Source organism: Lissotriton vulgaris, chromosome 2_1, assembly GCF_964263255.1.
Source record: "Lissotriton vulgaris chromosome 2_1, aLisVul1.2, whole genome shotgun sequence".
Classification (NCBI taxonomy): Eukaryota; Metazoa; Chordata; class Amphibia; order Caudata; family Salamandridae; genus Lissotriton; species Lissotriton vulgaris.
In genome coordinates, this window is record NC_141687.1 from 538251856 (window position 1) to 538264970 (window position 13115).

A 13115-nucleotide genomic window follows, 5' to 3' on the forward strand; every position below is an offset into this window, starting at 1 on the left:
GTCGATTCTTCAGATCTTGAGTCTCGTGATGGCAAATGTTCAACAATGTCTTTCTGCTGCACTGAGGATTCTCCGACAGGCTGTGCGTCGCTAAAGGGTACAAAAGTCTGTGGTCCTTCGGTTTCAGATGAAGCAATGCCCTTCCTCACCCACGAGTCTGCCGGTAAAGGTATGGGAACCTTCTTCGTATGGGTGGCGTGCACCCAATTTTTGCGCCTTTCCAAACGGACGGCAGTCCTCGTGGCAAGGAGGACCTGGAAGGGTCCAGTAAAGCGGGGTTCCAAATTCTTTTTGCGAACAAAATTGCGAGTAACCACCCAATCTCCGGGTTGGAGCTGGTGGCCTGACCCTCCGTCTGCGTCGGCAGTGCTTCGTAAATCTGTTGGTGAATTAACCTCAGTTTAGCAGTCAGATCATGAAGATAATCAATCAACATTGGGTACTTAAGATTAGAAAATACACCCGGTCTAGGAACCCCCCAAACATTCGCAGGACGGCCGAACACTATTTCATAGGGACTGAGCCCTACTCGGGAGTGTACTGTCGCCCTTGTTGACAACAAGGCAAGGGGCAAAGCGTCAGGCCACGAAAGACCAGTCGTAGCCTGAATCTTAGCCAGTTTGAGTTTAAGGGTGCCATTATACCCCTCAACCAAACCTGCTGACTGGGGATGATTGGCGCTATGGAATTTTTGATTAATTCCAAGGCCCTTACACACACTCTTCATCACACTCCCTACAAACTCACTTCCGTTATCAGACCATACAATTCGGGGCATTCCATACCGAGGAAAGTATTCCTTCAGCATGATTTTCGCAGTAGACAAGGCTGTATTATCTTTAAGAGGATAGGCTTCAATCCATCGGGAGAATGCGCAAACCACAACTAAAACGTATTTCAGATTATTGCATCGCTCCATATGGATGAAGTCTAGCTGGATTACTTCAAATGGATATGAAGGGGGAGCAAAATGGCCAGGAGGTGTGGGGGTCCCCTTACCAGGATTGTATAACATACATATCATGCAATTCTTCACCAATCTCTCAGCACATTTCGTAATACCGTCATTCTTCCACACAGGAGACAACCGCTTACAAATACCTTTCGCACTAATATGTGCTAACCCGTGTGCCATTGTCACAACAGCCAGCACATACGCATCTGGCAACATCCACCTCTTGTGCTCTGACAAATCGACCCAACAACCATTCGCATCCAACTTTCCCGTACTCTCTTTCCACTTCGTCTTTTCAGTCTCAGTGGCCTCATTCTGAATTGCTCTCACACTCTCGATAGTGTCCTCACACATACTAGTCTCTGTAGGCCACCTAACCGAACTCGTCACATACATTCTAGTGCTAAGGTTCCGGGCAGTCTCCTTAGCAGTCTCATCCGCAAACGCATTACCACGGCCAACATCATCCGTTACCTTACGATGCGCACTACATTTAACAATCGCTACCTGCTTAGGCAACGTAAGTGCATCCAAAAGATCATTCACAAGCTGTCCATGCTGAATCTTCGTGCCATGCGACGTCATAAAACCTCTCTCTCTCCACAATCGTCCAAAGCTATGAGCGATGCCAAAAGCATATTGGCTGTCGGTAAACACATTCACTCGTTTCACTTTCGCCAACACACACGCTCTAGTTAGAGCGATCAGCTCTGCAGCCTGGGCAGAGTTCTGATTTAATCTTGCAGCTTCCACGACGATATTCAACGTTACCACAGCATACGCAGTAGTCACATCACCATTTGGCAATTTAAAACATGAACCATCCACATATAAAGTTCCATCGGGATCTTCCAAAGGAGTGTTTTTAAGGTCCACTCGACCTTTTGTTTCCTCCTCAGTCCTTAAGTAACAGTCATGTGCTGCTACTTCATCTGACTCTGCACTAATTGGCAATAAAGTCGCCGGGTTCAAAACATTGCAACGTTTTATCTGAATATGACTTGCCAAAAGCGTCAACTCGTACCCAGACAACCTCGCACTCGTCAAGTGCTGAGTCTTCGTACGATTCAAAAGAGTGTCAACTGCATGCGGAACCATCACCGTAAGCATATTATCCATGACCAATCCTGCTGATTGTCGGATGGACACCGCAGCTGCCGCTGTTGCTCTCAAACAACTCGGCAATGCTCTAGCTACCGGGTCCAAGGTCGAGGAAAAATATGCACATGGACGTTGCTTATCACCGAAAGGTTGCGTTAAGACAATCAACGCACAACCTTCCCTCTCGTGAACGTATAGTGTAAACGGCTTGCTGTAGTCAGGAGTACCTAACACAGGAGCCGAACACAATGCATCACGCAGTTCAGAAAAACTTTTCTGACATTCTTCCGTCCATGGTAAAGGAGTTGAAACATCCTTGCACGTAAGAGCCACCAATGGTTTCGCTAACAATGAAAAATTCGGAATCCACTGTCTGCAGTATGACGTGATACCTAGAAAGGCACGCACATCTCTTTGGGTTGTTGGCACAGATATTCGCGCAATGGCTGCAATTCTCTCTGGGGTCAACCTTCTTCCCTCCTTTGACAATAAGTGACCTAGGTAGGTTACTTCTTGACAACAATATTGAAGTTTAGAAGGTGACACCTTGTGATGCAAGATACAGAGATGTTGCAACAACGACACCGTAGCAATTTTGCAGATGTCCTGAGTGTCTGCAGCCACCAATAAGTCATCGACGTATTGAATTAAGGCTGCACCAGCCGGCAACATAAACGCATCCAGTTGACCCTTCAAGGCTTGACTGTAAATCGATGGACTCTCACAGTAGCCCTGAGGAGCACGCTTAAACCGGAAGCTACGACCACCAAGAGAGAAACCGAAAAGGTCTCTGCTTTCTTCGGCAATCGGAATGCTAAAGAAAGCATTCTTCAGATCGATCACCGAAAACCAAGATGCAGAAGCTGGAATCAGAGTCAGTAGCGCCGTGATGTCAGGCACAACAGGGAACTGAGGAATCACAATTTTATTTACTTCCCGTAAATCGATAACAAAACGATGGTTTCGAAGGATCGGTACGTTTCAGAATAGGCAGTACAGGGCTGTTGCACACGTTTCCCCTGGTCTCCTCAATAACATTTTCTCGATCAAATCATAGATGATCGCTAACAGTGCTCGTTCACCGTCAAGAGAGATTCGATACTGGGGAATACGTGGCAATCGCACATTAGATTTCAGATGAACAACATAAGGGGAGATGTCAAGCAGGCCCACGTCATTGGGACCTGTTGCCCACAAAGATGCAGGAAGAGAACTCAATTCCGGTGGAAGCTTATCGAGAGACAAGTACATTGGAGAGACAACTCTCTCACCCAAAGTAAGCTTTACTCCCGCAGGAGAACAATACAAAGTCGCATACAAACGTTTTAGCAAATCCAGGCCCAAAAGATTTTCACCACAACCAGTGGTCAAAATCAACGGAGCTTTCAGCTCACGAGGCCCAATTGTAAGTGACAAAGGGCACGAAACCGGATTGCTAACAGGGGCGCCAGAGAATCCAACGGAAACATTTGTTAAGCCAGACAAAGGTGCGCCAGGGAGTTTCGAATGCATGATGGAACTTTTCGCTGCACCAGTGTCCAACAGAAAAGGCTCAACGACGCCCGATGTGGCAACTGCGACGTAAGGCCCTCTCTGATCAACCGGAACTGATACCACTCCCTCTCCTTGTCTTTGGCTGTCCTAGTAATTACCGTCGTCAGTTCCCTGATCGTCGTAATAGTCATCTACATTATACTGCGCAGATCGTCCTTGCGATGATCCACGTTGATCAAACAATTGTTGGAATTTGACGAATTGTCTGAACGATCGTTGGGAGCACCACGACCCCTACCACGTGATGTCTGCTGAGCACCACCACGACCTCCTCTAGACGAATTACCACTGTTACGCTCATTCAAAACAGGACAGTTGAATTTTAAATGTCCCTCCTGTCTACAATAGGCACACTGATTGTACCCTAACGAAGATCTTTGCGAAGAGGAGTCATTTCGCGATTGCGACCTATTAGATTGCGACGGCGATCGATTCCGTTGCTGCGAATCAGTCTGATTCGAACGCGGAGGATACGCTTGCTGCAACAACACCTTAGTTTTGAGTTCCTTCGTCTTTTTATCAGCGCGGTCATTCTCTTCTTTCTCCCTATTCTCATAATATTGTGCCGTGGCCAATATTTGAGCAGATGTAGAGACAGGCCACGCACTCTCAGAATTCTTTAATTTGTTGCACAAATCAGGCAATAGGTTAGAGACAAATTTATCCACAAACAACCGCTGACCACCCTCAGTACTCATATCCTGACCACTGTGGTCGATAAATGCCTCCTCAAATCTCGTAAAGAAATCAGAGACACTCTCGTCCTTCTTCTGTCGACAAGCTGACAACTTGTCCCAGTTCACCCTCATAGCTGGCATAAGCGTTTTCATCAGGGTAATGATTCTCTGAGGGAGAGCAGTAATGAGCTGTTCAGGCTTAGCCCCACCAGTTAGTCGTGTATCTGCCGCAGTAAGAGCAGCCCAATCACCACCTAATTCATTTGCGTGATCTTCCTGACGAATCTTGGCCCACACCGGTTGCGGTACGACATTGCCAAACAGCATATCGATATCGGCAAGATTCATTATCGTAGCATCTACGAGCTGCGACAATTCCTTATAATACCCTGCAGGATTTTTGCGAGGGTCAGGCAAAGATTGCTTCACCTGTAAAACTTCTGATCGTTTCCATGGGAGATGTATCCATACTCTCTGGAAATGTGGCAGGACAATAGGAACAGAAGCAGCATCACCTGGCATCCACACGGGTGGGACTTCACGCATGGGAAACTGACCAGACGTATCTAACTGTCTCTCAACATCCTCAACGAACAATGCTTGAGGTATCGGGGAGGGACGGAGAGCTAATAATTGCTTGATGGCACGTCGAACATTGGTACCCACTACCATTCCACTCGAAAACTGAAGCTGTAAGTTGTTCAAAGCAGTTAATACATCTTCCGATGCATCTGCCGATATTTGATCGCGCAAAACCTTGCACATTTCTTCAAAAACATACCGTTGTGTCGGTGTATTGAATTGACTAAACGTATTTAATACCAATCGTGGTGGATTCCTATAGGGGTGCAGCATCCATGACATCGCCATATTGTACAACGCAGCACGTTCCCTATTACCAGGGAGCTGACTACGTCTTTGTGGACCGTCCGAATCAGCGGACTCAGAATTAGGTCCAAGAGAATTAGCAAAATTAGCAGCCATCGAAGGGGTACGACGTCGAGTAGTTGGAGAAGTATACGATAGAGTAGAAACAAGAGAAGGAGTAGGAACAGAAGAAGCAGTAGGAGTAAGTAGAACAGGAGCAGTAGCGGGAGCAGGAGTATGTGGAAGTACAAGCGGAGGAGCAGTAGGAACAGCAATAGGCAAGGGAGCAGGAACAGTCGGAAGAACAGGTTGAGGAGAGGGTACAGGAGCAGGTACAGGAGGAATCGCAGGAGCTGCGGTACCCTGTGCGTACGGAGGTGGTGACTTCATAAGATAGGACATTAAAGGATCCTCAACTAATTCCTCCTTCTTATCCGACTCCGTCGGAAAAGCGGGATAACATTTATCTATAGTCATACGCTGAAGCCTATCAAAAACTTCCTTTTCCTTTTCCTCCTTATCACGCTGAAACTGCTCTGCTTTCTTTACAATGGTAGCAACACCATCTCTTTGATTACGCTTTGTCTGTCTGATCTCTTTCTGTCGGGCTTCTTTACGCCACAACCGAAAGGCATCAAACATGGCCGGCCTTGACTTTTTCTTAAACAATTTAGCCTCCAGGTTATCTAAAATCGGGGTCTCAAAACTACCATGGGGTGGCCAACTAAGGACACCATCTTTTTTGGTGTAACGAATCCAATATTCATTAAAGGTAATCGGACCTAACCCGTGCTTACTGTAAAGCTCATAAGTGGGAGTTCCAACCGGAGGTATCGGACACGAGTCCTCCAGCCGGGAATCCGAACCACAACGTCTGAAACAACTAAACAAAGTACTACGACCAGACATCTTGCACACTAGCCGAGTTTCACAAACTTCAAGGGTTACGGGATTTACCAAGTCCCAGCAAAGAGCAAAAACCCTCGGTTTTTGGCGGCTGCAGTCGTCAAATATTACAACAAAGAACCAAATACGAAGAACCACAAATGCAATGGAACCATGCAACCACTAAGCAACCACAACCAAGGACTCTGGGAGCGACCCACAAATACTTAACTCAAAGATCGATGGCGTCACCAGGAAGGCCCGTCAATCGTCTCGCTGTACCAAGGTCTACGCCAGGCGCCAAAACAGGTCTACAGTCAGGGCAGCAGTCCGTCGCAGCCATCAGGAGGCGGGAATCTTCGCGGGAAAAGTCGTCGGGCCACTTATTTCGACAACAGGATCGATGAAGCGGGGTGCACCTTCCCTCGGAGATTTCACACGAAGTTCCTCACGATCGTCGGGCTTGGACCGGTACCACTGATGCAGCCCCACGTTGGGCGCCAACTGAAGGACTGGGTTATTTAAGACCCAGCGGTGCCAGGGGACAACACCTGAAACCTTCGTGGGTAACCTGTTCCGGCGTACAAATGACAGAGACACGGGACACTTCCTTCGGCGTCAAAGATTCAAGGTTTATTTACTGCAGGGAACACAGAAGTCACGTGAAGTACACAGTCGGTATGTTCGCGGGATCTGATTCAATTTGCTACTGTGGATCGCTCCTTTTTATACACATTTCTCTCATAGGTTAACATGGTACACAAAGGTTTACAACTTGGTTCCCATAATTATCCCCGAGAGGGGTCGCTTTGATGTGTTCAAGGTCCGGAACATAAGTACAGAAACATTTGGCGGTTCCCAACTGTAAAAACCCATCTTCCCACCACTAGTACATTCCAATCGGCAGTAAACAGATCGAAAAAGGAACAGAGACAGGTGCGGAGGAAGGCAGAAACAGTGGGGAGATCGGAAAGGGTGTAAAAGGGGTGGTATCGGGAAACACGAGCTGCAGGCATCAAAGGGACGTGCCTAATGAGATGCACGGCTGAGACAATAGACCGGCACGGCAAGATGAGCCTCGAGCAGGGCCATCTGCCTTACAGTATCATCCCCCTCATCATAAAGACTCTTTCAAAGGAAATGTGTCTTCCGCAAGAGTCTTGGGAATCCCAGGGTCGCGAAGCGGACAGCGTCCGTTCGCTGGCTACTTGAGGGCAAGAGACAAAATGGATGCCGTATCTAAGATGGAACCCGTGGGTACAGATAGAAACCCACGAAACAAACGAACGGTTCAGGTTAGCACAGCGAAACTGCGCACACCCACTAAACTCGTCATTTGCGGTTCATAGATACCAGACTCGACCATATTCGTGCGAGTCGAAAACACCACTTACGATCGTCACGGAACCTCACACCTTCTGTGCGGTAAAAACAATCTTAACAATGGAGCCAAGCCCATGCGCATAACCTGCAATCGGTGGAGTCACAGTACCCTGTGAGTCAAGAGGCCTTATTCAAAGAAAAACAACTTGCACACTTCCGAGCCCAACACTAGATGACCGGAGTATGCACAGCATGTAAATCTACAGCACTACATGCCATGAACAGATGTTTAAAGAGTAATTTTTTCCATTTGTTCCATTCCTGTTAAAGAAACCAAACCTTCAGAAATCCAATCTCCGACCCATATGAACATAACAATTCAAAGGTTTTGTTTCATCCAGTGCTCTAGTCTTGAAGTTCAATTAAAAACAGATATTCTTATACCTTACTTCGTTAGCACCAGTATGTTTCCAGAGTGAGCCATAAATATTGTTATCCCCCTGGTGGGATAATCCTTGCCTCCATGTCCTTAACAGATTTGAAACTTTAAAGGACAATGGCTAGGAAAGTTTACATCATATGTCCGGTCTAGAGGCTCAGATTATGCATTTTCAAATCTTACTGGCCACCAATGATGTTAAGCTCATCAGTGATTTGAAGTAAGAGTTCTTTAAAGAATAGTCAGAATACTAATCAGCCGCATTCAAAATATCTTCCAAGTGAGACTCTCCACCCCAAAAGCTTCCATGCCATCAGTCGGAAAGCTGCATCCAGCATCAACTGGTGCGGTCTGCCTTGAGCATCAGAATGTTCAGACTCTTGGGAAGAAGGAGTGGAGCTCCATAAGAACTGGAAACCAAGCTTGCAATCTCCTAGTGGGTGTTGCCACCACCAATTCACTTTGTCTATTGGCCTGTGTCATTAGCCTTGTAACCCTCAAGAAAGGGGGGGACACATATCCTGTCTCAAGTCCTGCTTGAAAACATGGGTCTCCAACTGAAGAAGGGTAGAATTAGATGATCCTACCATAAAGTGAATAGATCTACCTGGCATGGTCTTCATTTGCACATGATCCTCTGGAACAGTTTTGGGGCCATACTCCATGCTCTGAAAGCCTTCCCATGTCTGGTGTACCATTCTGCAATCAGATTGAACTTTCTCTGCAGGTACTCTGCTATGACTGAGATCCTCCTGTCAGGTGAAGTGCCAAAAATGCTTGGCCAATTCTAAGCTATCCACCTCATTCCTCCAAGCCAGTTTATGTACTGAACTACTGATGCATTGTCCATTTTCTGGAGAATGGAGCACTAGGCCCTGTCTTGTGTCAGACATTTTTACTGTAAACCGTTCCAGGCAATTGATGTACAACTGCCTCTCCTAACCACAGAGCTCCCATGGTAAAGTCCCCACATCCGGCTCCCCAACCTGAAAGATTTCAATCCAAATCTAATCCGAGATCTTGCACATCTGAAGAAGGCTTTGCTCTTCTAGGCATCCATATGGCCCAACCATCACTGAAATTCGGGTCTGTTGTGAGCCGAACCTCTACCACATAAGTCATTCCTTTCCTCAGGTGGGTGGCTTTCAGCCACCGTAGCACTCGGTAATGAAGATACCCTGGAAAGATAGATAATCCGAGAAGTCTCACTATTCTGGCTAGATACCTCAGGGAGGTTTGGACCTTCTGTATGGTCCTCAACTCTCTTGGAATGAGTATCATCTTTCTCTTAGGAAGTTTCACAGTTTGTTGTACCAGATCTTTAAACCCTAGGAAGGCCATAGTGTGGGAAGGTTTGAATTCAGATTTGTATGTATAGATTATGAATCCCAATGCCTGGATTTGGGACAATGTTGTTGAGAGGTCCTTCCGCAATTGCACAACTTCTTGATTCATCAGTAATGTCATCTAGGTATACTATTTATCTGATACCCTTGGACCACAAAGCTTCCTTGATTGGCCTCAGCACTTTGATAAAGCAACATGTAGCAAACGAAAGTCTGAAAGTTAGTGCCACAAACGTATGCATCTTTTTTCTCCACATGTACTGGAGGAATCTCCCGTGGGTGTCAAAACCGGAATTATGAGGTATGCGTCCTTCAGATCTAGCCTTATCATCCAGTCGATTTGTAGTAGTTTATTTCTGAAAAGATGCATCACCTTTCCATTTTGAAGTGGCGATATGTCAGCAAATCAAAGGATTCTTTTAAGTTCATCACTGGTTGATATAATTTGTCTTTCTTTTTGACCAGGAAAATGTTTTCAAAGATCCCTTTTGGTGTAAACCGATTGAAACTATTGCTCCTTTGTCCAGTAAATATTCTACTTCTTGATAAATAACTGCTTCAGAGAAGGAATGAGTACTGGGCATTCTCCTTTGCTTTCGGGTTCTGTAGAACTCTATTTGAAAACATGAACAGTCTCTAGAATCCACGCATCACTGTTGCCTCCCTCCATTCAATGGGGAGAAAAGGTCATCCTTACCGGATAGCCCACTTTGTGCGTTTGTTGAGCATTGGAAGATTACACTGTGCCGTACCCTCAACCTACACCTCTGGTTGAAAAGAACTATCTGAATCATGTCTAGTCTTGCACTGGAATGGGTTTCTACCCGGCTATCTCTGGGAGGCTGGGGAGTAAGGAAGGTTAGTGGAGCCCAAACTGCCTCTGCTGGCCCTGGCAAAAATCTTCTGTCCAGAAAAAGCCTTCTCATTAATTGTTGGGCCTAGTTCCAAAAATAAGAAAATGGTCACAACCTACTTAAGTCTTTAATAAAGCGGTCACCAAACAGTCTTCCATCTGGCCTGGGCTAACCTCAGTGGTAGCCAGCTCAGCCCATTTCGGGGAGGGATTGTTGTCTGTATGGGAAGAGCGCAGTTCATGTTTCCCAGCAAACAGACTGACCTTTAAACTCAACCTGACAAAATGTCTAGAGAAAACATGTTGCCAGCCTGGCTTCCTGGAATGCTCTCCAGGAGCTCCCATTTCCTTTTAGGGTCCTGATGAACTTCGTTATGAACAGGGCCATTTTTCAATGAATCTCGGGGATCAGGGTCACCCTACCTTCTAGGAATGGCTTTGGGCATTAAGTTTTAGGGCGACCTCTTACCTCTGTGTCCAGTATTCTACTTTCCACATTCTGGGCCACCTTCACTGCCAGTGTCCACTCCGCAGGCCACTGATGATCTATATATCCTCTTGGCTAATGTACCATGCAGCTTGTTTACCCTGTTGGCACCCTCCCATGTGTGTAATCTGTCCTAGGCTGTTTGGGTCCGCCTACTCGTCTCCAAGGGCTGTTAGACGGGGTTCCTAGCCTGAGTCTTCTCTTGGTCAGGATCTCCTGACTTTACCCCGTCATCAAGGTTTTACTGTCTCCAGAATCGTTCTCCACTCTGCTGGTATTCCCAGAATAATCCTCCTCCTAGAACAACCCCAGAGGCCTTGTGTGCATTTTCCCAAATTGCTTTTGTAAGTCTCTCAAAGGCATCAGATGGAAGGAAGGTCCTGATTGCTCTGGCCTTTGCCTTACCTGAGACTTTGCGAAACTCCCAGGGGTTCCACGGGTCAAGAAGTCCTTCATTCTTCCCCCATCAGGGGTTCAGACTGCATTTGGTGGCCAGTATCAGAATTTACTTGCCATAGGGCACCAACACTTTAGAGACTGACCTCTGCTGTGAAGCATCAATGAGGTTCACAAACTCATCAACTGAGGGAAGTCAGAATGTCCCCTTCTGCACCTCCTTGTTTATGTCCTCCCTATGTTCTCCTGTTCATTAGCTGTAATAGGCAATGGGAAGTGTATAGGCCTCTATTAGTATGGTGGATTTGGAGCCAACCTCCTCTTGTGCCCCTGAAATGCCCTTGGATAAACCAGGATGGGGCTAAATCATTGCCCATTGCGCTTTTGTCTCTGAACGGGTAGATTGACCTTTTTTTAGTTTTGTCTAGCCATGCACCAGCCCTCAGGTGCCATTGGGTGCCATCCCTGTAAGGAGGGTGTCTCTTTGATCTCCTTCCCGGAAGAAAAGACCAACAATTGCCCTGAACCACTGGCCCCATCTGCTCTGTGCTCCTAGAATCGCTTAGGTGAATCCTGTCCCTGGCTCGAAGCTTAAAGATTTTGAAGTTGTGTGCTGAGTGATTAAAAGCCCATCAGGCGTCTAGCCTGAAACAGCTACCCTGTGCCAATAAGAGGAAAAATAAAAGACACTCTGACCTCCAATGAAGCTTGGATGTGATTAAATGCCTGCAGGGATTCTTGCCAGCTCCAGTTTTTAGTCTGTGCTTGTTATCAATGGGAACCTCAGGTAGTGGAACCCAAAAACTAACACAAGAATAAACTTGACCTGAGCTTATACTAATGTACTCTATGCTACCGCAACATCATCAACATATTCATAAGAACATTCCACAAGCAAAAAACACTTAGCTTTCTCCTGAGCAGCGAGGAAAGAGGACTTTTTCCCCCTGCTGATTGTCTTAAATTCAACAGAAGGACAGTAATTAATTGTCAGTGAATTTCGTTACTAGGGCTATTTGGATATATTGTTCTATTGGTATGACGTTAAGGTTCGTTTAGAGCTGCTGAAAAATAAATATATATCATTCGAATATCTAGTCCACTGCTTGGTGTTCTAATGAGTTGGGCCAGTACCCAAGGCCAAGAATCTTGGCATTTGGTTTGATGAAAAACTGTCTTTTTGACAGACAAACTACTGCAGTGGCAGGAAAATGCTTTGGACTGCTGAAGATGTTGAGGACAATCCTGTGCCTCCTGCCAGAGTCAGCAAAAAAACTGTGGCTCAGGCCTTGATTTTGTCCAGGCTGCACTATTGCAATGTTTTGTATCTGGAAGTTGCACAGGGGCGGATTAAGAGACTCCAAAGAGTACAGAACTCCGCTGCATGTCTCCTATTGAATCTGTCAAAGTAGGCGTCTACTGGGGCTGCGCTTAAGAAGCTTCTTTGGCTTCTGGTGAAGCTGAGATCCCTTTTTAAAGCCATGTGCTATTGTGATAAGGCATTAGCTAACAAAGGTCTAAGGTACCTGCAGTCCTTTGCCAGACCATTTATACCACTGAAGAATTTAAGATCAGCAGGGGCCTAGATGGCCAAAGTTCCAAAAGTGAAGTAAGCACAGCATAGGTGGAAGCTCTTTCAGCTATTTAGTGCCTAAACTGTGGAATGCTCTTCCCCTGATGGTTCGTCAGGCCCAGTCAGAATGTCTTTTCAGGACAATTCGTAAAACTTGTGTTTTTTAGTTTGGAATTAAAAGGGGTTTAACAGCTGCAATTAGGCCGGCGGATACATGTACCTAGCGGTGGGACGTCTCACATGAGGTAGCTATGCGCTTTAGAAATTCCATTATTATTATTAAATATAAAATCCATACTCTGAGCCTCTGGTCCTGATATAGAATTGTCTTGTCAGTTAAATATTGATGTATTCTATTTGTATATTTAAATCTGAACTGAACAGGATTTAAATGTTTTTATTTTATTTTACTGATTGCTTTTGTATGTGTTTGAGAGCAAACTTGGAAAATACTTAGTTGTTTTTTTTAGCACTCTTGCTTTTTGTACTAAAGGTTCTGGTTTGCATTGACAAAATGTTTGCCTCTGCTTTTCTTTGCCTCAAAATTACTTTTTTGAATGAGTTAAAATGCATATTACATTATCAGTTGGACTGTGTCAGTTTTGTGAAACATAAGTAAATATCACCTGAATCAGACTAGTAAAATAATATTACATTAG

The 13115-nt window shown here is 45.7% G+C and overlaps 1 protein-coding gene across 10 annotated transcripts in view; it reads left to right on the forward strand.

Moving 5' to 3' along the window:
- ARMC8 (armadillo repeat containing 8) overlaps positions 1 to 13115 on the forward strand; it is a 702262-nt gene that overhangs the window by 587421 nt on the left and 101726 nt on the right. The gene's annotated exons all lie outside the window — the stretch shown is intronic.